We start from the raw sequence: 26,045 nt of genomic DNA, 5'->3' as shown, positions 1-26,045 counted from the left end.
CGCACAAACTTCTATTGGAGTATGACACAGAGGTTTTCGATGTTCAAGATTATTCTAAGGTGCATCAATTAAGTGGCAATGGGAATGATTTTAAAAATGCTTGCTCACTGTACAAGAACGATCTAGGAAACAAATACATTCCAAAATAACGACAACATAAAGAAAATATTTAACAAAAAATCGTGTCATCCTGATCGTCATCAACAGCCATTCAGCACTGGATGAAGGTCTCCTGAATCCGCCGCCTTTCACGACGGTCTCCGCTATGCAGCCTAACACCTGCGCGTGCAAGCCGATTCCATCGCCCCGTCTCCCTGGTGCGGTCTTCTCTCGTGTGCGTTTCCTCCTTTGGCTGCCTCTCCATCATTAATCTCAACCACCGGCGGGCTCCCATTACATTCTTGCGTACGATGGCAAATACATTCTCGGGAAGCCAAATGTCCATGTCGAGGTCCGCGAGCCGTGACTAGGGGGCTTCAGGGGAGAGTTCAAAGCGACGTTTGTCCTGGCCAAGTGCACTTTGGAAAAACTCGTCAGCATGTATGCCCTCTCTAACTTGCATATGTTCTACATACACGCATTCCTGTTTTTGCTTATCAATGTAATTCCAAGCAAGTACCTCTCTAAAGATTATTCGCGTCCTTTCGTTCCATTTTCTTTCAGCCTTTTCACCTTTCTCATCCATATACCACCGCGGGTAAAACGTACGCCGATTTAAAACATTGCGCAACGATGCAGTGTGATGAATTTACAACCCGTGCCCGCTGGCAGTTAATGAACAAAAAAGTTTTTTTTAAACGCATCATTCTCATTGGTAAAAAAAAAAAATTTGACAGGTGCCCATCTATAATTCTTCACAGCACAACCAAGAAGGTGATGAACTTGGCAACATTAATTCCCCTCGATATTAAACGGCGCGAGCTCTCGCGAAGCCCACATCAGTGGTCATTACCATACCGCCGCCATTAAACTGCTGCGCGTACTTTACGACGCCTCTGCACTGCTATTCGTAATTTCGATATCATGGCTCAGAGAACTGTGCTGTAAAAATTCCCTGCTATCGGCGGCGACGCCGCCATCAGCTGCGATGCTGATCGCGATTCGAGCACCGCGGTCACCCCGGTTAATACTGCGGTGCGTGTTAACGGTAAAACATGACGCGCTGGTATATTCACCGTGGACGTTAAAAACCACCCCGACCACCCCACCCCCGAGATATTTTTCCGCGGAAGAATTTGGCCACGCGTGTCAAAATGTGGGAAATTTTCCTGCGAATTACTCTGTTGGGAAAACACACAGCGATCATCACCTCCCCCCCTCCCCCACCTGCTGTGAAACTACTGCGGACTGCGAAATACGAAACACCTTTGCGGTAGCCCTGCGCCATAAGAACGGAGCAAATAGCAAATCGAGCAACGATTTGAACAGGGCGCGCTGGTTTTTTTTTTATTCTCCTGCACACGCTTCCGTGACCCTGCAGGAAGATGCCAAATGTAAATAATAAGAAGGGGTTCAGCGTGGACGGAGTCACTGACGCAGAAAAATCGAGCAGTGATTTGGGTGTGCGTGGGAAGAGATGATGTTTAAATAGCAGCGGACACTTTAATGACTCCGACATATTGAGGATGCATCTATCGATTGTGCGTACAGGCGATGCGTTTTTGAAACGTGGGGCCGTTCCTTTTATTGTTTTATCTGTACCGCCATAGATGAATTAATGTAATCTCTGGGTAAATTCCAACTTGCTGTTTTGGAAGCACTAAGCAAAGTTTAACTCACCGTGGGAACACTGCAACACAATTACACATGTCTTATCCACGTGTGACCTTTTCCTATTTTCCCAGATTCTTTATTTTGGCATTAGCTGTTGAAGGGCAACTTTGTTTATCAACTGATGGCGAAGTTACGGAAACCAAATGCATTCCTATTCAGATTATATATTCATAATCTTCAACATAGGGAATGCCATTGAAACGTTAAACCGTGACAAATTCAATTTCAATCGGTTTTGTGTACTGTATGCCGTTCTCTTTTTTTGAAATCCCGCATACTGTAATAATCTCCTTTTCCAAGTCATAATACCCTTGCTCAGTTCAACAAGTGGCATTAACAATTATCTATTACACCTTTAAGAGAGCTGGTTGTTGCTACCACCGGGTGCTCACCTATTGTGATTCACACTAAAGGAAACGGCACGTCTTTTAAAAAATCTCTTGTTGCGTTCGAATTGTTGTGGACGCTGTACAGAGAGGGGGGAATTTCGAGTCACGGTTAAGACAGGAAATACATGCCGTGGGTATAGTCTGCATAATTATCAGCCACCCTTAGGCCTATTATCACAACAGTGCAGTACATTGTCATCAAGTCCAACGCAGCAACAGTACCAGATGTCTGTAAAAAAAAAGTCATTTCTTGCCACCCTAGCACAAATGCCAGTTCCCGGACCCATCCTGATCAAACCCGGGGGGGTGGCTAACCCTCGCCGATGGTATAAGATAATAGCTCCAGCAGGGCCACTGCCACGTGCAACTTTACTGCCAGAGGAAGTGTGGCAATTTTCTTTCGAATAAAAGAATAATAACATCATCGTGCCCAGTGCTCCCCAGACTGATCGCCACAAAGTAATTGTTTATTTGGGGGGGGCGGGGGGATGGGATATAAACATGGGCACGAGGCCAGTCACAAGTCCTAAAATGCCTGTCACACTTGCGCCTTCAAAAGCTGTATCGTAATTTGGCGAGGCAAAGGTTAAATTGTGAGCGACACCGTGAATGGTCGCGCAACCCCCCACCACCCCAACCCACCCCCCACATCATTACGCCGTGCGTGATTTCACCGCCGTGACCGTCCCCTCTACATAGCAGCCGCACAACAGAAGAAAATTGAGGCAATTCAGAAAAGACAGCGCTCTATGATAACAGAGTTGCCGTCATCCCCTCCCCAACTCTCCCCCCACTCCACCCTGCAATTTCATCTCTGGAAATAGCCGCTCATCTCTGGCCGGAGTTGGCCCGAGTGGGCCCCAAGTGGGGCCCCGAGTTTCCCCACCTGGAGGTCAATTTAAATGGTGGAAAATTTCACCGAGGTCACCGCGAGGGGGAGAGCGGTCGACCTTCCTGGCGACGCCGCCGCCGCTCCCCCCCTCCCCCACCGCCATCGCGATCGCTCCACGACCGTGGTTAGCGTTCCCCTTGCCCGGCAAATGTCGATTCCTTAAAACTAAACTAAACTATTTTTTATCTTACCAGGTAAGGCCCACTGAGCAATAGAGCTCTTACTCAGAAGCGACTTGGCCACAAATGACAGCGCAACGAAGTGGCTTATCGTCACGTGGACATTTATAGCAACCAAATACTCTAAAACGCGTGACGTTAATTCTAAATATGGAGGAGAAAACCGGAGGACCCGGAGAAAAAAAACCACGTGGCTACGGAGAGAGACAAGCAAACCCCAAATATACACGGATATCAGGGTCGCGATTGAAACCCACGAGACCTCGTGTATGCCAGGCGAGGTAATTAACATGTCGCTACCGCGACGCCCAGAGGTGGCAACCCCCGAAACTCTCTTGCCGCTTCTCACCGTCACTTGCGCTGGGCTCTCGGAGATGCCGCGACACCCTGCTGCCGCCCGCTGGCCATGCTTCTGTGCGAGCGAAGCAATTAGCGAAGAGTTGGGGGGGCGGTTGCATTCCACGAGGCCTTGGGTCAGCCTCCAGGAACTTCAAAAACGATTATGGCTGTGAAGTCAACGGCAGAAATGAGCGTGCCCGCGTGCGAGAGCGCTCATGTTGTGCCTCTGCGTGGCACCCTGCTGCACAAAGCGAACGATTATAGGGGTAAGACAGAATGGCATTCCTTAGAAGTATGTGCTTAATTTAAAAATTATTATTACAAAAATTATAATCACGGCGACGGCAAAAAAACGCACGTTAAGTAAACTCTCCTTAAAGTGTTGCGCGCTCGACGGCCAGTTCTCAAAACTTTTTCCACAAGTGAACTCGTCTTGGACACAACACGAGCGGAGAGGAGGGAACTGCAATTAGGCGCTGCAGACAAGTCGTCGGGGAAAGCGCCGTTATAATGAGCTCCCATTGAGGCCAGGACAGCGCACGAGGAGGTGGAGCAGCCAACGTCACGAACGGCGGCCTCTCTGCCTCCCAGGCTGTCTGCACCGACCGCCTCCGAACCGCACCGTACTACTAAAAAAAAACTAATTCAGACGGAGCTGATCTAAAGGAGGCACATGCCACATAAAAGAAAAATCAGAATTTTCCACGGATGTTGTGCCGTGACCAGAAAGTCAACTTTGGCCACTACTTGCAGCATCATTACAGGAACTCACGAAGCATGACTCCCCATTGTGTACACCCCAAACAAAGACAAAGATCCCCTACAGAGTCCCCCCCCCCCCACACACACACACCGACTGTTGGGGCAAGCACAGTGCTGTCAAGCAGGTTCCTAACACGGCAAGGTCGGTGGTGTGACCTGAACCCTGCCTGGCTGACCTTCGTCTACTCCCGTGCTGATGTTTACCCACTAAACCAGGCACTCATTTAAGGCCAAGTCAACTTAGAGGAAGCGCCCGTAGCCGGTTCAGATATCGCTGGCCGCCGATGGTTTTGGTAGGTAGCGCAGTGGGTGCAAGCCACTACACGCCACCACTTCCCTGCGCTGTATGCTCGCGCTCACTCGCGGACACGCCATATAATAAAACGCACATAGAGCGTACACGTGTAACATACGGCGCACGTGCATCCGTAGCTCATGTAAATTGCTGTCAGTTTCTTTATTTGTGGATGCACGGGACCGTATTGTGCTGGCACATAGAATGGCAATGACATTTTTAATTTAGAGCCCTAGTCCGGCAGAGAAGCATAGGGGACACACACGCGCCAGGTCACGGCTTAATAAACATCTCCCGGTTGTAATATTCCTCAAAAAACAAATTGGTTGCAACAGGGAGCTCGCAAAAATTTACGGGCAATAGCCAGAGTATTAACGAACCAAAAAAAAACACTATTATGATTCAACATGCCAGAGCACAGGACACATAAAACAAACTGCAGTGCAAGCAGATCACATATCATACGCACAGATATGAAAAGCCCTCGAACTAATCAAAATTCCTGCTATTGCAAAAAAGAAAAAAAGGTATGATTATTCGAATGCGCGATGTGGCAATTCAACATGCGGTGTAATTCTTTGATGAGCGTGGCTCGTTTGCGAATCAACATGCGAGTGCAAAACCTCATTGAGAATCAACCTCCAATTTTACGCTACCCTGTAAACAACACGCGGGGTGGCGACGGGAGCGGTTGTGGCCAGGCATCTCGGAAGAGGCAGGAATACCGCGACACTTTACCACACCGCACACGACCTGCCCAAGGATTGGCCGTGGTGCGCCCATTTACACCTGCTGGGTGGACAGAGGCACGCAGATTAAGGACATGGTGCCCGTTGCCATGCCAAGAGATTAAATCGGGGACCTCTATCTGGTGCTAAACACAGTATGCTAACCTTTACACCGTGGCAGTAATTACACGATTAACATGCAATGAGTTGATATATAGCAGGTTTATTTATACATATCTATATAATCCGACAAATATACATTTATTGTACAGAAAATAATGTGTCACAGTTAAGCACGACTGAAGCAAACGATGATGGCAATACGCTCCGTTCAAATACTACGACACATTCAACGCTTCATTTCATTGCTTTATAGCGCTATCCATTTCTCTATATCAGCTCAAGCCTCCTGTAAAATCACGTGACTTCTGTGCAGCCACCCACACACTGAACCCCTCCCCCCTCTCCCCACCCACTGTGAAAACAGACTCTTCTCCATGCAGACCCTGGTGCAATCTCTAACCCCATACCCTCATCTCTCCTGAACCTTCGCTCCCATTTCTCCGCTTCTTTTTCATCCCATTCCTCATAAATGATTCCTCGTCCTTACATTACATCCTTGTCATGCTTGTGATGCGTGCTGAACTTCTTTCGCGTCGTCCTTAGCCAACCGTGCTAATCGGAGGTGGTCAGCAGAAGGACGACAAATTTTACGCAAAAAGTAGTTCTGAAGAAATTCGTTTTCATTCTACGTAAAAAAAAATGCTATTGCCTGCAAATTTGGCAAGCTCCCTGTTACAACCAATTCGTTTTTTGAGGAATGCTACCACTGGGGTTTGTATATTAAGCTGCCACCTGGCGTGCATCCCTCTCCTCGATTCTACCCCCCTTCCCGCGGTGTGCCGTGGGTAAAAAGTTGTCTACGCTTGAAGGTAAAGCGCACAGAGAGCATATATTTCAAAGGTTCATGGAAACTAAATTCCAAGAGGGTGCATTTTTCTTGCAAGATAAAAAAAAATACAACCCAGTGCCTTCTTTATTTATTTATAGCCAGCCGTGAATTCCAGTCATCACGCGATGCGACAATGGCTTTGGCCAGGCCTTGTTTCGGCCCAGTTTTTCATTAACTCACGCAAACGATAAACGGGCATTCGTGATTTCTCCAGCGCTAATGCAATGGCCATTTCTCATTGGAAGCGATTGTGTCCAACGGTGTGCCGGTTACCATTTTTCCTCCCCCAGGAAATCCATTCTCATCTCATCCCTTCTTTCTCCGCACGTCTCCTCTTCATTGTCCTTGTTTCCTATTTAACTTTGGGCGAGGAGCCGGCGTCGCACCGTCAACACGCCACGCGGCGCGGCGATATTTTAAAGGCGCCGTTCCCCTTTAAACGGGCCAGTGTGTGTGGACTTGCCCCGGCTGCATTTTATCATTGAAGATTGGGTTGTTCTCTATTAGCGGGCCGTAAAACGGCTCAATGTCTTTATTGTTTAAAGAACAACTATTTTTTTTGTAAGCACGCTTCGTTGTATATAAAAAACTGTTAAAAAGTAATAACTGGGTCTCGCGCGATTTATGGGATACGGCAAATTGTGATCGTGCTGCCACAACATAACTAAGACTAAACTATCAAACTAAACTATTTTATTTTACCAAGTAAGGCGCACTGAGCTATATAGCTCTTTTTCAGATGTGACCTCGCCACAAATTATAGTTAAACAAAGTGGCTTCTCATTTGGAAATTTACAGCATCCAAATACTCTAAATACATGTTTTTAAATGTGAAAGGAAAAACCGGAGGACATGGAGAAATATCCACGCAACCACGGGGAGAGAGACATACAAACTCAAAATATGCAGGCGTCAGGGTCAGCATCGAACACACAACTTCCTGCATACCAGGTGAGGGAGTTAACATCTCGCAGCGCCCATAAATACAAAAATTGCAAATGTTGTGGTTTCACTCTTCAACACACCGGTGGGCTAAAGTAGTGAACTATTTGTCTTTTGTCAACGTGACACTTTTTTGCTGATTGGCTGTGTCGGATGGTGGAGTGTTACGACACATTTATAAATAACCCGATCTACCAAAAACGTTTATTATTAAAAATATTGGTCGCGAAAGCCTACGTGTTAAATTGTCCATGAAAGTACCATACAATTATAATGAATTGTGAGAGGCAATCGTTTGCGCTACCACACACACCGAGGGTCACATGGCCCAGCACTAGCCATTACCCCACTTGTTGCAAAGGTTCACGGTTCAAATTCAGTCACCGCCCTGATATAACTGCGGGTATAATAACCATGATAATAATACGCACCAAACATTACCTGCAGATTACTCAACTGGGACTACACATAGCAATCATCACCCACCATTCGCAGACTAATTCCCTGGGTCACTCTTGCGAATGAAACTAATCCTGGTCTCGAGTTTAAAGAAACTTCGACGCTTGAGCGTTGTGAAGATTGCATCTCGTGTGAGCCTCATCTCTCTCTCGTCCTCCACGTGTTTTCACCACATCGAGGCACCCCTCCCAGTGTTAGCCGGCAACTCGGCTGCGGTTGTTGTTTTTTGTTAACGCTTCTGTCATCTGCTTTCGAAGAACGCTCTAGCTGTCGTTTATTTACGTACAAACTCGTTCTTTTGCACACCGCAACACCCACCCACGCGATTCACAAACTTGCGGTCTAATTATGTCTCGTTAATGATGGATGCCATCTTCATGAAGGCACTGTTAAATTAGTTTTGGCGTCTCGTGGGTCTTGGGCCACGGCTGTTTAGAAAATAACGAGCAACAACCAATCGTGGGCATCGCCTCCGTACCATTCAAAACTTGGAATGTGATCCAAATCTATTCTATCAAGCAATGATAAGGTGTCACTATTGGTAGGGCAAAAGCCACACTCTGTAGGCCATAAACCACACTGGGCTCAGAGGTTGCCCTGTCGAGAGACAAGCTCACGACTCTCTCTGCTGCCCTGCCCTCGTCCTGCTCAGTTTTGTTCATCACATACGATACCACAAGTGTACGATCCGTGACTTCGGCAAACAGTGCGGAGTGGCAAAGTGGCCGCACACTCGCTGAAGAAAAAAATCTAAGTTTGTCCCCCGTAAGATCTTCAGACACCCGTTTCACTCTGGGTTGGATGGTCGAAGGCAGAGGTCGCAAACGGGTTTTGATTCCTTACCCGTACCCGTACCCGGCCGCACCAGGGTCGCAAACGGGTACCCGTACCCGTACCCGGCCGGGTATGGGTACCCGTACGCTACCCGTACCCGTACCCTACCCGAAATGAGTGACAAACGGTTACTCACCGGTGACTCACGGCCTACCCGTACCCATACCCGGCTGCACCAGGGTCGCAAACGGGTACCCGTAGCCGTGTATCGGGTAGGGTACGGATATCGGGTACCCAGTTGCGACCTCTGGTCGAAGGCCAACGGATACGTCGGCACCTCTGCCCGCCGCACGCTCCCGCGATGCTTCTCGTTTTCCCTGTGTGCGAGCTGGGTCCACTCCTTAATGTCGTTCGACTTCGCTGCCAACATCAATCTTTGTGTTCCTCTTGCTCTCCTGTCCTCAACGCTCCTGTGGACGGAAGCTTGTGTTGCCTCCAAAACGTCGTGATTTTTATTTTATTTTTATTTTACTTTTATTAATTTAAAATTGTAATTTTTTACCTACGTGACTTTACCGAAAACCTAAGAATATGAATCCTTGCAGTCACGAAAGCTTCAAATCTAGAGCTCCTATGGAGGAGGCCTGGTACTGTAGTGGGGCTCCTTTCGAGCCTTGCACTACATGACAGAATCAGAAATATGTATTTATACGGGAGGAATCCGATCAGATATGAAGCTCTTTTTCACAGATGTCCACAGACTGCCAGCACCTCTCGACTAAATCCAACATCATTCTGGTGCATCTCATTTGCACCTCCGATAAGCACGGTTGGCTATGTACTGGTTCAACATACAATAATCCAAAAGTCAAATTATTTCAGAGGCAGCTGCTAAGATGTATTTCTATATGCACTTCTACTCTGTGCCTCTTCTCTCATCACATCCACTCTCCTAGTATCTCGTTCCACCCCCATTCCTTCCATCTCACCCTTGGTCTGTCTCTTCTCCTGCCCTCTACCAGTGACATCTCCTAAGTCCTTCTAATCTATGGGCCTATCTGTGAGTCAATGAGTCTCTACGAGTCAAAGAGTCTCTACCAGAGGTCGCAAACGGGTTTTGATTCCTTACCCGTACCCATACCAGGCCGCACCAGGGTCGCAAATGGGTACCCGTACCCAGCCGGGTACGGGTACCCGTTCCCTACCCGTACCCGTACCCTACCCGAAATGAGTGACAAACGGTTACTCATCAGTGACTCACGGCCTACTCGTACCCGTACCCGGCCGCACCAGGGTCGCAAACGGGTACCCGTACCCGTACCCGGCCGGATACGGGTAGCCAGATATCGGGTAGGGTACAGGTATCGGGTACCCGGTTGCGACCTCTGGTCTCTGCGAGTCTATGAATCTATCTGTGAGTCTATGAGTCTTTCTGTGAGTCTATGGGTCTATCTGTGACTCTATGGGTCTGTGTGAATCATAGGCAGCGGTCTCTGTGCGAGTCTACAAATCTCTCTCCGTGAGAGTCAATGCGTCTATCTGAGTATATAGGTCTCTGTGCGAGTCTAATCTCTATGACCCATCTCATTGACTCGTCTCAACAGAAGCCGAAACCATCAAAGTGTCACCTCCCTGACCATTCTCCAGAATTTTAGTAACCCTGGCTCAGGCTCTAACATTCTGCCTTCTTTCCCCTATTTCCAGTGGTACGCTGGGAAACGTTGGCATCCACAATGTCAAGGCAAGGAATTCAATTTGTGAAATCACAATATTCCACCACCTTTCTTTCTGCCATGAGAAAGGATCGGTGCCCAAAGAATGCCTCGTGAAATGCTGTATGTTGGGTAATGCAGTAAAACGGTACTCGTTAATAGCAATGGTGGTTAAGTGTCTCCAACCTGTGCCTCGACACCAGTGATATGGCAGGCGCTGGAATTATTGTTGCAAGATGGATGGATGATAGAGACGTCTGGTCATGAAATTGTGAGCATGCGATTGAAACGCTTTAAATCCCTTGCCAAAGAGGCCAGCATTTGTCATTTTAGTGACTCTTGCAAATGAGACTATCCAGATCTCTTGACTTCTCCCCCTGACCAAACTAAATAAGCTTCAACTTGAAACTTGATTTTCCTGCTTCAACGAGCATATAGAGGCAGTGCTCATCCCCTGTTTACAGCCCTCAGCCAGTGTTTGAAATTCTACATTCCTATGGCGGGAGCGAGTCACTATCGGAATACCACCGTTGACTTCCCCACAATGTCTCTGCACGTATGTTGAACTTCTTTCGCACCATATGTAGCCAACCGTGCTAATTGGAGGTGCGGGAGAAGGGTAGCAAACTAAACACAAAATTGTGGTAAGCATTTCATAACCCACACATCGTTACAATAATACGGCTATAGAGAGGATTTCACCACAGCTGTTACGCAATATTTTTTTTTAAATCTTATGATAATTTATTCCAGCGGCTGGCGTTAGCCGTTACCAAGCCAAATAGCGATAGTCGAGATTTTTTATGTGACATCCCTACAGCCGTCTGCATTGTCAGCCTGCATCGACAAACGCCCAGGTGGCTTTTACAAAAGCGATACGGTATGCCTCCTCGTATATTCAGCGGTCGCTTATACTACCATCGAAACTGCAATTTAGGCAACGGAAGAAATTAGCGTGGCTCTCAAATTGCATGAGCCCTCGCTGGCTTCAATGGAGGAAAGCAATATTCCACAGGAGCTTTCACTTAGTTTTTTTTAGAAGCTCCATAAATTGTTTCGATCACCACCTTAAGTCAAGGAGGACCTATAAAGCATCCGCATAATCAATTGACGGCTGGATTTAGCACACCGGCTCCGATACCACTTGCCGATGGCATGCAGACCCTTGCTTCCAGTTGAGACCCACGCACCTTTCAAGTGTATCCGGTTTAGCCTTCACCGTCCAGTCCCAAGCAGCGACAGCTTGTTTGCATAATATAATCTCCTTTGCCATGCGCTTGCTTACCTAAGATTTATAAAACGCTGGCAAATGAAGCGAAAAATTGTTTTTTCTCGACTTTAGGGTCAGCTGCACAGGGGTTTACTATTTAAATCAATTGGATCCTTTATCAAATAAAACCAAATTGAAAATTCGCGTTATCGGTGATGCACACTCTCAGGTCTCGTAAGAGAAAGCAAGCTCTTTAGTCAATTCACTCTATTATCAAGTTCAAATTAATTATGTTTAACCAGGTAAGAAATCAAGAGACCAGGATAACCTCAATTGCAAGATTGACCTGGGGCAATAGTCTTGATGATTGACATGTATAGTCGCAATCGCGTAATTTTGAGGCTAATTTCCGAATTTGAGAAATTTGCATCCCGACGCCGGCACACGATGGAAAATTATCTTTAAGGTGGCGAGATGTTAACTACCTCGCCTGGTATACAGGAAGGCGTGGATTCGGTCCCGACCCTGAAGCCTGTAATATCTGGAGTTTTTGTGTGTGTGTCTCTCTCTCTCCTTGTGATCGCGTGGACCTTTCTCCCGGTCCTCCGGATTACCCCTCCATATTTAGAATCAACACGCATTCAGGGTGTTTGGCTGCAATACATTTCCACGCGATGATAAGCCACTTCGTTGAGGTATCATTTGTGGCCAGGTCATTTCTGACAAAGAGCTTTATATATATTTTTCAGTGGGCCTAACCTGGTCAAAAAAATGTTTCAATAGTTTAGTTTTAACGTCAGACAGCACGAATTATACATGACATTACAGCGTCCTCTGGTCCAACACCAATGGAGACTAGGCTCTAAGAAAAGCTGTCTCGGGTGTGGACCAATCAACTTCAAGGACAGTGCATATTATTATCATTATCAGAGTTGTTTATTTTTGTTTGCATTTTGACTGCTTGTGTTGTGGTTATTGCAAACATGATGCCTTGTATAAAGGTGTCAGTTTTTGTACCAGTTGAAAGGGTAAAAACCTATTACTATATTTTGCCACTGGTAAAGGAGATGTCTCATATTACACCGGCAGTTATAGTTAGGGCGGCCCGCTGGATTCGAACCGGCAACATCTGCAACTACGAGTGGTGAATGTGCGATCACTCGGCCACCGTCACTGCCAAAATCATCACCGCAGAGGATGCCCCTCTGGTCTAATAGCGCCAAAGTTGCGGAAGCATGAAAAGGAGGCCATAATAACCTCCAGCGGGCCCTCTTGAGAGCTTTCTTTGGTGGAGGCACTTCTGCCAGCAGTGGCACGAGAAAATTAATTTCAGAGCAGCACCTTTAATTAGTTTTTATTACCGATAAATGGGCGCCGTGGTTTTTCTCAACTTCAAATGTTACAAGATGGTGGAGTGTCTGTGTGATGGCTGCGTATTGAGAGAGAGAGAGATATGCATTGCATTAATACTGTACTGTGAGAAGCTGCAAATGATCAATATACAGGGTGGGCCACAAGTCAAGACACGTAGGCTTATTATATTTGTTTCAGCAGATCACATGAGGTTATTTAATTTATATTTTAAAATGTTCGAATTGACTTCCAATAACATTGATGCATGAATTAATAATCTTTTGAAATTAATTTAGGACTTTTAACAAAAGAATACAGCTATAATTTTTCAACATTCATCATCAGGGTTAGTGGTTGAGATTTGTAAACAACGAATTTAAGGTAGAAAAAAATTGATATTAATAATGATAACAGATTAAATATTAGAATAACCAATTAACATTGTATAATTCTACGTATCCTGACTTTTGGCCTACCCTGTATAATATAGATCTTTGTACATCTCAGGTAAGCAAGCATATGACACTTTATGCGCTCCCACCAAAAGGAGATGATATTGTGAAGTAAGATCATCTATGGTTATTCTTTATTTAACCTGCAGATTAAACTGACCCGCTGAGACACGTGAAACATTGCCTCGTTTGCAAGGGCAACCTGAGTTTATATTGCCGCATTGACGAGCTTGCATCACTTCATCACACTCCAAGACGAACTTTTTTTTAAATATATATAAGCTATGAACAATGACTCGCATGAAATTCCCAAGAAATCAGACGGGCACGGAATGCTAATTTTACTGGACATCTGCGAGAAATATAGCTTTCGTGTTCGTCAGACTGCTCCAGTCTAAATGAAGAGTCCGATTCTGATTCTAATTTTGATATAGTGTTTATTTATCTACTTACAGTACGTTTATATTCACAGTAATTGGTTGTTTTGTTAAAAGACCAGTGGGAATTTGGTTCACACATTAAGCCATTTTGCATGCACTTCAAAATATAATGACAATGTGGAGCACTGGCAAAAAATACTCAAATGCGGCTTGCCAACAGCCTAAACACCCCCTGTGAATGAGATGGTCCATCTTGAGGAATTAAGCGTGTAAAATGTGTTTTCATTTGAAAATAATTCATGCAAAGGTCAGGAGTGCTAATCAAAGAGAACCAATGCGGCAGTCTGAGCAAGTCATGGGCCTCCTTCTCGCAAAAGTGAATTCCTGCTCAAATGAGCATTGGGTCGATGCTCACTTCCTGCATACAGCCATGAACCAATGGTACAAATTACACGTTCCTCTGGTGGGGGGACAGGTCTATTCGTAAGTCAACCACTGCGGACTTCCCCCACAAAGCAGTATGTATTTTATCGACCCTGCAGGGGGGAATGATGGGCTGAGTCAACCCCCCAAACCAGGACCGCTGAGCCCGCTGGCCGGACGGGACCAGCAATTATCGTACAACGGCCACACAAAGCATCGCTCGCAAGACGGAGGATGTGCAAAATGTCCCACCGTCCGCACGGGCACGGGGCGAGGATGAAATGCTGCGGAGGGAATGGCAGGCGCCCAGTCTCCGTTTCTGCAGTTGCATCGCCTCCAACCTTCTTTCCCCAAGTGAAGGGCTCGGCCAAATCAGCCCGAATCGACATTGTTACCTTTAATAATTCATCACCCACTGTCTTGATAGTGTGCTTTTTAAAAGCCCCAATTAGTGCAGACTGCCAAGTGCAACACTGCATGCGAAATCAATCATCTCGCGACCGGTGTAAATGTCCATTTGTAACGCTCATTTATACCCAGACTGATTTGCAAATATAATCTTTTCAATTAGCCTTTGTCTATTTAGGTTTTAAGCTGACAACAAAAAATATACATTCATCATTTGCAGCCCCTCAAAAGCGCAGCGTTAACGCAATTCTCCACGCATCAATTACACAAACACGACCCGGCCGTTGTGTAACATTTGAAGGAGGGGCTGAACCATGGCACCCCATCCCCCCCCCCCCCCCTGTGTTGTCGATGTAACAGTCACAATGTCAAGGTGCAGCCCTGCAATGGCTTTGCTCGAGCCACTGCAGGCGGAAGGGTCTCACACTACAGGGAGCTCTCTTAGAGAACCCCTCTGGAGGGTACTGAGGGCCCATTCTTCCACAGTGACCGGTCGTCTTGCAGGTAGTAGTACCCACACTTCACCCCGCCACCCTGAACGGCCTGAGCTAGAGGCTAAAGGGCAGTTTCAACAGATGAGTTTTCAAGACAGACTTTAAAAAATAGCAAACGTTTCTGTATTGTGTAATTAGCAAAGGCAAATGCGTTCCAAAGCTTCGGAGCTGCGCCAGCACAATCCCTATCACCCCAGGATTGCAGTATTATAATATACGGTATAAATAAAATCTATATAAAGACTTTAATCTTGATGTATATCTCAAAACCTCGAGTACTTCTCGACAAGGTATAAAGCTGGAATTTGGTACATAAGTAGCTTTTAGGACACAGATAACATGAACATTACGAAAATCAGAGATTTCTCATTTTAAGGCCCTCATAAATCGATTTTTACGTGCACTATAGACATGTTTGTGTGTGTCATTCAGAATAAGTTCAAAATATAAAATTGCGGTTTTGTTCCTTTGGTAGAGCGTTAAGCAGCGGTTCTACGGATTTAAGACACTTTAATTTTGTTTTACAATTACACCACTGTGGCATCCCTTTGGTAATTAAAACAGAGCGAATCGGGTTATTAATAGAAATAACATAGTAACTTTAATCTTCTTAAACTTTTCTTTTGTTGCTGGAGCAAGTAAAGAGCAGCAGGCAACCATGAATACTGTTTACATGAAATTAGTCTTTGAGCTCTTCTCTAGACTCCCCCTGCAGTTCCAAACTTTCAGGATGCTTGTGTGTGTGTGTGCAATTGTGTGTGTGTGTGCAATTGTGTGTGTGTGAATTTGTGTGTGTGGGAATTTGTGTGTGTGTGTGTGCAATTGTGTGTGTGTGTGCAATTGTGGGGAGCAGAAGCGGAGTGCACTTAGTGCGCTGCGCATCGAACCCGGCGACTCAAGCTCGATTCCCGCTCATGGCCAACACCGGTGACGATTACGTGAACCGATCCAGGGCCTCCTCTAGGTTGTCTCAGCCTCAAATTAGTACCTAGTGCGGCGTGTAAAAACATCCACTAAGGGAGACAAAGGCAGGCGGGCGGGCGTGGTGTCGGCCAGCCACCCCCTCATGTACCGTGCCAGTCTTCATAGGTGCTAGCTAACAGCACTTGCCCTAACAGTCTGTTAAGGCTATACAGGCGATCTTTGTCTTTGTGTGCAATTGTGTGTGCAGGACGCATGCTCACCGCTTTCACTTCCTGTTCAATCTCCTACTGAAGGTGCAGATCAAAGCCACGAGAAGCTGGCAGCCACAGGAGAAAAAAACTGACGTTTGATTTCCCCCCCACCCACCTAAAACCAAGTACAAGGTGCGTGAATAAATGTGACTCTAACGCGCAAGAGCTCACGAGAATCACGATCCCAAAGTGTATCACGAGGTGCTCTGGCCAATGGAGCAAGCAACGTCAACAATTCTCGACGAAGGTGAAAGGTGCAAACGTGAAATTCCACACTCGCTGCCACAGCTGTCGGGAGGGCCTCCTCCACCAGGCGGAGCCCCAGAGAGCATCCCTCGAGAGGGTCATTTCAGGGCCGCTTCTCCGCCGTGACCGCACGTCAGAGGTCGCAAACGGGTTTTGATTCCTTACCCGTACCCGGCCGCACCAGGGTTGCAAACGGGTACGGGTATCGGGTATCTGATTGCGACCTCTGGGATGAAGCCATGTTGCAGGCGCGGGTGGGTTGATTCTAGGAACTTGAATTGTGAGAAGAGACAAGACGTTGGGAAATGAGTGACAAACAGTTACTCACCAGTGACTCACGGCCTACCCGTACCCGGCCGCACCAGGGTCGCAAACGGGTACCCGGCTACCCGTACCCGGCTACCCGTACCCGGTCGGGTACGGGTAGCCGGGTATCGGGTAGGGTACGGGTATCGGGTACCCGGTTGCGACCTCTGCCGCACGTCTTGGAAGGACATGGGAGTTAACCCATCTCTCTTTGCCCTACCGTACGCGACCTGCCCATCAACTTGACTCTGGTTGTTCTTATTTTATACCGCTGGGTGAACGGAGACTTGTGTTGGGAGAGAGTGGGAGAGGATAAAAAAAAAAAACTCGCCCATTGTTTCAACTGCCACGCCAGGAGATCGAGCCGGTGGGAGGCATGGACCGTTTTACGTTGGGCCAACGTTGGGCCAACGTTGGTCCAACAACACGTTGGGCCACAACGTTGGCGCGTTTACTGGCAAGTCCATTGTCGCGAACCGTCACACACCCCTGGCAACAGCAAAACCCGTCCACAATTAAGAGCGACGGGCGAAAATAAGCGCTCACGCGGACCGTGGGCATTCCGATTCGATGCGAGCGCCGTGTTTGTTTCGCGCTGGATTATTCTCGTTAAAAACAAAAAAAAGCCAAAAACCGTCAAAGCCCCAAAACGATGCTCTCTCCGACACACCGCATGCAAATTAATTCCATTCGTTAGAACAGCGTACACGGGCATTTCAATCAAAGAGCAATGCGCAGTGGGTGTACCACGCACACGCATTGTATTTAAACTGGGATTGAAATCTGGGTATTCTACAGTTGCTAGGCGATAGGCTTGACGTCACGTAACGAGCACTGAAGAACGCAGTGAAGCACACAGAGGAGCGAGGAGAGCGGGGGACGGCCAGAGAATTCGCACCTCCCGTTCGCACTGCGAGGGACAACTTCACATGGCGGGAGGGAGGGGGGGCAGAGGGGGAAACGGCGTTGGAATCGTGGACCCATCTCAAATTACCGCGGCCTGTTTTTGTTTTGTAACAAAGGCAAATGCCACGACTGCCCTCTTTCCCGTGAAAGCACCGAGAACCAGTATGGCACCATATTCTCCAGACTCTAAATCACACAGATAACCCCTAACCGCCCCCCCATCTAATAATGCAGCCCTTGCATGTGTGTGTGTGTGACCAGATTTGTACGAGGCTTTTGATACCAGGCAATACGTTTGGGGGTGGAGCCTACTTTTCCTTGGGAGGAACATCTTCATAATCCGCAGAACTATGGTATTTTACGATGGATCATTGCGGATCACGCATATTCGTGGGCAGTCAGAGAAAGAAGATAAGAAAAGGCGCTCTTAAGGAGGCACGCCAGATTGCTATCCCCGCACCCGCAGAGGAAGGCTGTCCCGTACTGGTCGAACCCTCTCTGTTATTCACTCAATATATTTTCTTTGTGACTCGCAGATGACAGTGAGGTGGTGGTCACCAGGCCGCGAATTCTCTCAACTCAAGTGTCTTTGCCCCGTCCTCCCGCTCACGTCACGCCCTCTCAAAAAACTATCTTGGATTTTGGAAATTGCTTATTTTTTTGCGTGTAGATTTTAGTGTATTGCCCCTCCTTGAATACTTTGATTCTGGAGATATGAGCATACATTATTCCGAAAAACATCTTTTACATTAAATCTGTCGTAAGAAGATAATAGTATGGCACGATTTGTTTTATATATCATTTCTTTAGAACTGCTTTTTGTGTTTAATTTGGCCTTTCTCCACAACCTCCAGTTAGCACGGTTGGCTACGTACGACGCGAAAGAAGTTCAACATGCATTACAAGGATGACAAGGATGGAATGTAAGGAAGAGGAAAAATTAATGAGGAAAGGGATGAAAAAGAAACAGAGAAATGGGAGCAAAGCTTCAGGAGAATTGAGGATATTGGGTTAGAGATTGCACCAGGGCCTCGATGCTGCTGCTGCTGTATGGAGAAGAGTGTTTTCACAGTGGGTGGGGAGAGGGGGGGGGGTTCAGTGGGTGGATCCCCGCACCCTCGGAGGAGGGCTGTCCCGCACCCTTTTTACGTAGATTGAAGACGAATTTCTTCAGAACTACTTTTCGCGTAAAATGTGTTGTCCTTCCCCTGGCCACCTCCGATTAGCACGGTTGGCTACGGACGACGCGAAAGAAGTTCAGCATGCATTACAAGCATGACAAGGATGTAATGTAAGGAAGAGGAAACATTTATGAGGAATGGGATGAAAAAGAAGCGGAGAAATGGGAGCGAAGGTTCAGGAGAGATGAGGGTATGGGGTTAGAGATTGCACCAGAGTCTGCATGGAGAAGAGTCTGTTTTCACAGTGGGTGGGGAGAGGGGTGAGGGGTGGTTCAGTGGGTCGATCCCCGCACCCTCGGAGGAGGACTGTCCCGCAGCCTTTCCGAAACAACGGTGACACGCGTGCGGCCTCGCACTTCCAACGACGTCTTCACGCCAGGGCGAGATTGTCGTCGCGACAAGCTTCTGTCGCTGTCCGAGCCGACGGCGAAAAAGGATCGACGCCGGACGACCGGTGGGCACGCGTCGTGTCGGGGGAGGAAAAAGTGGAATAAAAACAGATCGAAAATGTCATGACAGCTTGGGAGTGCATCACCCGCGCTCAGAATCTGAGCGAGTGTAGTGGGCATTATCTCAAAGAAACTGTAGGTTCTGAGCCCTGTACTCATGACTCAACCGAACAGGTGACAGATCTGCAAATAACTTCGGGTTGGCTTCAACACGGTTTCACGAGGGCACACAAACCGTCTGACCATATTATATTGACGAATGCTTTCTCATCCGAAACTTAACAGAGCACAGCAGATAGCACATGCTCCGCGGAGCTTAATGGATCCTCGTATTTTAATATTGAATTCCCAATAATCCCTACGTTACATTCTAATTATGGTGTAACTCTCCACCGCAGCTGTGTACTTAGCAACACTGCTGTGGACACAGTACAGACGTGCACTGGTCGAACACTCTCTGGTATTCACTCAATATCTTTTCTTTTGTGACTCGCAGATGGCGATGAGGTGGTGGTCGCCAGGCCGCGAATTCTCTCAACTTAAGTGTCTTTGCCCCGCTCTCGTCACGCCCTCTCAAAAAACAATCTTGCATTTTGGAAATCGATTATTTTTTCGGCGTGGAGATTTTAGTGTATTGCCCCTCCTTATTTTGAAAAAACATCTTTTACATTAAATCAGTCGTAGGAAGACAATAGTATGGCACTATTTGTTTGATATGTATATAAAATACGTGTGTCGTGGGCTTGTGCACCACGCGTCGCTCAAAGGGATACTGGCCGATGGTCAAGCGTAGCGATGGAATGGCAGCCAAGGTATGGAACACGTCTTAGAATACGTACGCCACGGAGATGGAGCAATGAACTCAGAATGTGTGCAGGTACAATGTGCATAAGAGGGTTTTTTTGGTTAGATTACGTAAATATAAATGTGTCGTTAAACCCACCACCACCTGACACAGCCAATTAGTAAGGTTCGTCACGTAAAACAAAACATGCCAATTAGTTACTAGTTCAAGATACCAGTGCGTTGGAGAGTAAACCCACGCAACATTGTGGATTCACACATCGCAAGCTCACAAGGGATGGCAACAGATGGGGGAGACTTCCATCCAGCAGTGAACTTGACCGTGGCTGATGACGACGATTATGGTGTATGCACACACAGTGAAGAGCATCTCTCATTTGCCGACAATTATCTTGAGCCGGTTTGTTCTGTAAATTCATTTGTTGGCCGCTCCGTACAAAAAAGCACACAGCCCTGGTCAGCGCTTACGCAGCGGAATTTAAAGCTTACAAATTCCAAATCTGCAAGGCAGAACTCTCCTCCGGCGAGCCGTACTATTCTGCTGCACATTGTGTATTTTCACATGCACGCTTAAGGACACTCGCCACAGTGCACCGCACACTCGATTTCAATCGGCACGTCAACGCCGCTCATTCTCAATATACCGGGGGGGGTGGGAATACCGGGGGGGGGGGGTCCCACCCTCCCCACCCTCCCCACCCTCCCCACCAGCAGCAAGATCAGCAGCAGGGGCATATTTAGAATCTTGATTTCAAAACGAAGAGATCCACCCTCACCAGAGAATCCTAATGTGATGAATCTCGCAGATTTTGTTACAACCCAGTGTTGAACACAACACTGAACGCCACTGCACTGCACCCGTCACACATGACCTATGACCCTGCACTCTATACATTAACGAGAGAGCTCTGGCATGCGCCTGCTGCCGATATCTCCCCGCCTCTGCTGTGCCATCAGATTTCTGTTTTACGTTTCACACTTAATGGTGCATTACATGTGTGCATTAACTGAAAGTGCTAAATAATAATTGGGTTATTTCAACATTGATTCCGTAGTGTAGAACACAGTTACATTCCATAAATGCACCGCTACGTCGAATTAGTGCTCGTTTGCAACATTAACAGGTGGAAAATAGGTGGGAATTTTTTTTTTTACAGGCAGACCACTTGAAATCAAACTCAGACGGTAATTGGAATGCAATCATACTTAATATGCATTATTTTACAATTATACATGAATTAACATGCTAGATTCTAATTATACGACTACATTGTCAATTTGGCCCTATGCTAATAAGGTTCGGTGTGCCCTAAATCATCGATGTCCTTTGCTAAAGAGCGGCCAAACCGATTGGAACGCGTACAGTGGCACGGGCCGCATTATTTAACCGTTTTCAAAGCACATCCGCCAGAAGGATTGGGCAGCCGAAACATCGCCGCCTCGTCTCGTCAGCGCCGCACACAAACCGCAATTAGTCGTGCAGCCAAATTAATCCCCGCCAAACGTGACACGGTAATCTTGCTCGCCAAAGAGCTTCTGGAAACCCGTGGAGGGGGGGGGGGGTGATGGGATGGGGGGTGAAATCCAGGCTCGAACGGCGTAAACGTTCGCTGACAAAATTCGTGAAAAAAATCCTCGCGCGCGGACAAACGGGCTCGCGAATGGCTCCTGCGTCCCTCTCGTTGTGCGCTGCTATCAGCCGTTAGACCAAACATATCGCAGCTATCGGGCAAATATTGAATAGGGGGAGGGGGTGGTCCCCCTTGCCGATGAGATTTAGCAGGTACCCTGGCACTAGCGTGCCGGTAAGAATAGGCAATTCATAACTGTGAATGCGTACCACGCACCGATGGCTTTTGTATTTGCAGAATTGTGCATGGTTTTTTTCATTTCATCTCTCGCCACTGGGATCGCACCCACTAATAATGTGAGAGTATGAAAAGATTTAGCCGAAAGCACCAAGTGATCAGCTGTGCGCATCTGAGCATCCCCGTTTCGGTTTGCACACCGGTTATTTTTACGTTTCTTGCACACGCGTGTGTAAACTATTGTGTACAGTCAGATTACACGGTGGTAATTTTGTCCGCTGGCTTCAAGCTTTCAAATAAGCGTGCATTCAGTGGCGGGAACCCCAAACAACAGGGCTTTACGATCGCCTGAAAACCGAGCTATGTGCAAGACCTGTTAGGGTGCTTCTCTGCACAAGCCAACAGTTGCGAGCCTCAAACCAATCTTGGCCAATGTTTTTCAATCTACAAAAGAGCCAACCGGCGATTAAACACGCGGCATTATGAATCGACTGCTCACAGAGCTGTGGCTTTTGTTAAGTGTGCGTGCGTGTGTGTGTTGCGAGCGCACACGCATGCGTGTATGTGAATGAGCGAGAGCAATCCGGAGCACACGCCCCAAAGCTCACAGCCGCAGTGCGGACCCCCAGCCTGGGAACCCAACGTGAGTGCATGATCGCAAAGGGGGGTCACGAACGGGCTCCTCTTGCCAATCAGTCACGCTGCGCTCGCCAGACAAGCCTCATCCATTATTCTCCCCAATCCCCACCCCTTATTTCCTTCACTCCCGTCACACTTGCACCGACCGACCCACAATGTCAGATGATACATGCAGTCCACACACACACATTCAAGATCTCGTAGTTTCACTGTTGGTTTACAATTCACTCTCCTCTTCGTGTTCGTTGCAATTTTTGGCCTATGCTCATGGATTCATTTCTCACTCGATATTCCAGAAAGCTGATCAAGCTGGCTGGCTTGGAGTAGGGAATATCGGTGTAAGGCACTACCACTAGAGTACAAGGTAAGCCTATCCATAATAATCCTATAGTACCCTATATTTATTTTATCCTATGAACAGTCTTTCGGACACAATAGGTAAGATAGATGTGGCGTGCCATAATAATTCCCGGAAAGGCGTTCCGGTCTGTTCCAACTGAAACTAAGCAGCGTGCTTACTACACCATACAATATTATGACTGTCACCTTCATCATCATCAGCAGCAGCAGCAGCCATATGGTCAATCCACTGCTGGATGAAGGGTCTCCCCAATCCACTGCCATCTCTCACGACCCTTTGTAAATAGACCCACCAAGTACACAGCACGGGGAACTGTATTGCAATCGCTCCATCTCCCTGGTGTACGTTGCCTCATATACAACCCCTTTCGTGCGCTGGTTAGCATCAATATTTAATCGCCCCCCCCCCCTAAGGAGCTGATGCACATTACCTGCACACCCGGCCTCGCAACATGCACCGTGCATGGAATAACAGAGCGGACACGTGAGCACATCACTCACATGGCTAATGCAACGCCATTAGGATACATTTCATAGCAACCGCACTCACAGTGGAGGGCGCAGCTGTGATGCACAGTGATTGACTTTGTGGCCAAGGAAATCAGAGCGAGCGTCACACCGCCATGCTTCAACTCGGCATTCGGAGACCGCTAACACGAATAATTTGGATACATATACAATACACGTGTACGCAACATGCACATGTGTGTGTTAATGTTACAGCTCACTTTGTAGATCAACTGCTGGGTGAGGGCCTGCCAACGGCGCGTGGGTCGTGGGCGAGTTGTTGGACTGAAATTCAGCGGGTTGTCGAAAGCAGGGAGCATAGAAGTACAGCACAACAATGTGTGTTTTGCCGCACTATGCCAACCAATCGCAACCAGTTTTCTGAATGGTGATCGCCGCACACACGAGCTCGCAATACTACTATACGGGCTCCAAATTGCTTAGGGCAAAACAAATATTATAATAACGCCTTATTAAAGGTGCCGTTTACAAACAAGGTGCATATTCCATGTGCGTGACACTCCACGTGCATAGACACTTGCTGTCGCCTGCAAACGTGGTCATATGTATGGGAGGGCATATCGAAGATCCTCTTATCCGCGATATTTTAGGGGCCGTCCATAAATGACGTCACGCGATTTTGGACGATTTTTCACCCCCCCCCCCCCTCGTCACACGGCGTCACAAAAAGTCAGACCCCCCCCCCTCAAATATGACGTCACAAAGCTCTGCCCCCCCCCCAAAAAAAACATGCTTCAAATCGCTTTAAACTATTGTCATTGTAGTGCGTATTTAATGTGCCGCTGCACTCTGATGTTGTAGGAGAAAACATTTATTAGAAAGTCTATTTAATTAAGTAGAACGTGTTGTCTATATTTATTTAAAGTTGCGCAATTTGATGTGACGTCACATTTCTCACCCCCCTCCCCCCCTCGTCACACATCGTCACAAATGTCTGACCCCCACCCCCTCCTAGGTGCGTGACGTCATTTATGGACGGCCCCTTACTCCACTAATCCGCGGTGGTTGGGTGAGCGGGGGGGTGGCGGATAAATGGAAGAATCGAAACCGCTCATAATTAGACTTTTCGCCGAGTCCCTACAAATTGTAATCGCGGATACCTTGAATAGAACTGTGACAGTGATATGCCAATTGTAGTTTTCGTTGACCTTACGCGGATAACAGGAGTTGCGGATAAACGGAGTTATACTCTCACGTCCCCTACATCCAGCAAGCGGGTTGGGTTGGCTGGCGTACCAAAGCCCTGATCAAATTACAAAGCCCCATCGGGTGTGCTACCTTAAACCCCGAGGCTGCTGCTGCTGGTGGTGGTTGTTGTTCAACAAATACATCGTTTGCGGAATGCCATTCATTCACGCGCAGAGCGCTGCGCACTGCGCGTTCAACGCGAACACTGGAAAGCCACCACGCGTTTAGCAATGGGTGCACTCCTACACACACACACCGGGTAAGGCGGCATATATAGGTGTGTGTGGGTTGTTGTTTTTTAGAATACCGAGGAATTGCGCTCATTTCCAAGAACATCACCCAAACCACCGCCATATCCATCATCGCTACGCATCTCCATCATCACCACCACCATCATCATCACCATTACCCGCGGATGACGATAAGGCACCACCACCACCATCACCCGCGGATGACGGTAAGGCACCACCGCCACCATCATCACCACCGCCACCACCACCATCATCACCATTACCCGCGGATGACGGTAAAGCACCACCATCACCACCTCAACCATCACACGCGCAGCGCAAACGCCACCGGCAAAAGCATATCCACGAAGCGCAAAATGGCGCCTAATAGCAGAACACTTTAAAAAAATAACATATACACAGAGAGAGAGAGAAGAGTGGTGATTGTGGCTCGAGAAGAGACGAGAGAGAGCATTAACCGCGATGGGAAAGATCGCGAACCACCCCGAGCCACCGACACACACACGCCGCCGCCGCTGCTGCCCGCGGGCGAGAGACGAGAGGCAGAGGATCTGCAACATTTTGAATCAACTGGGGAGAGAGAAAGCGACCTCGGCACGCACAAAGACTAAGATCCACCCCCTCCCCCGAGAAGTGGGGGACAAGTGCCGTCAGCGAGCAGCACCTACGAAGGCGACACGAAGGGGCGTGTGGGTGCGGGGCAACACCACGCCCGGCCGCCTTTGTCTCCCCAGTGTGCGGTGTTTACACACCGTACTCATTTCAGGCTGAGTCGACCTAGGGGAGGCCCAGGACCGGTTCAGATAATCGTCACCGGTGTTGGCTCCGTGAGCGGGAGTCGAACCCGTGTCGCCGGGTTTCGTAGCGCAGCGTAGCGCTAACCACTACACCACCGCTCCCCACATTGTGTGTGTGTCTGCGTGCGTGCAAGTTTCTGCACACACACAGTATGTAGTGTGTGTAGTGTGTGTGTGTGTGTGTGGTGTGTGTGTGGTGTGTAGTGTGTGTGTGGTGTGTGTAGTGTGTGTGCAGTGTGTGCAGTGCCCACGTCTGTAGCACTCACGGCATGTGTGGAGTGCGCTGTGTTACACATCAACACACACACACACGGCATGTGTGGAGTGCGCTGTGTTACACATCAACACACACACACACACATGGCATGTGTGGAGTGCGCTGTGTTACACATCAACACACACTCACGGCATGTGTGGAGTGCGCTGTGTTACACATCCATTTGTCTCCACGGTGTCGATGTTTTTACACATCGAACAAGGTACTCGTTTGA

General features: G+C 47.8%; 1 protein-coding gene across 12 annotated transcripts in view; it reads right to left on the bottom strand.

The window, feature by feature from the left end:
* Positions 1 to 26,045, bottom strand: part of LOC133349164 (protein 4.1-like) — a 123,346-nt gene that overhangs the window by 96,464 nt on the left and 837 nt on the right. The window contains exon 2 of one of the 12 annotated variants that reach the window (XM_061562416.1): positions 3,583 to 3,739. The exons of 10 other annotated variants lie outside the window; for them this stretch is intronic. The gene's annotated coding sequence lies outside the window, so the exon portion shown is untranslated. Of the gene's footprint in view, positions 1 to 3,582; positions 3,761 to 26,045 lie in introns of those variants that run through there. One more of the 12 variants, XM_061562415.1, reaches the window with a different exon arrangement.

This window comes from Lethenteron reissneri, chromosome 29 (assembly GCF_015708825.2).
Source record: "Lethenteron reissneri isolate LAM-NWPU_2019-01 chromosome 29, ASM1570882v1, whole genome shotgun sequence".
Classification (NCBI taxonomy): Eukaryota; Metazoa; Chordata; class Hyperoartia; order Petromyzontiformes; family Petromyzontidae; genus Lethenteron; species Lethenteron reissneri.
The sequence above is the reverse complement of the archived record's forward strand: the minus strand, read 5'-3'. Positions and strand labels throughout refer to the sequence as shown.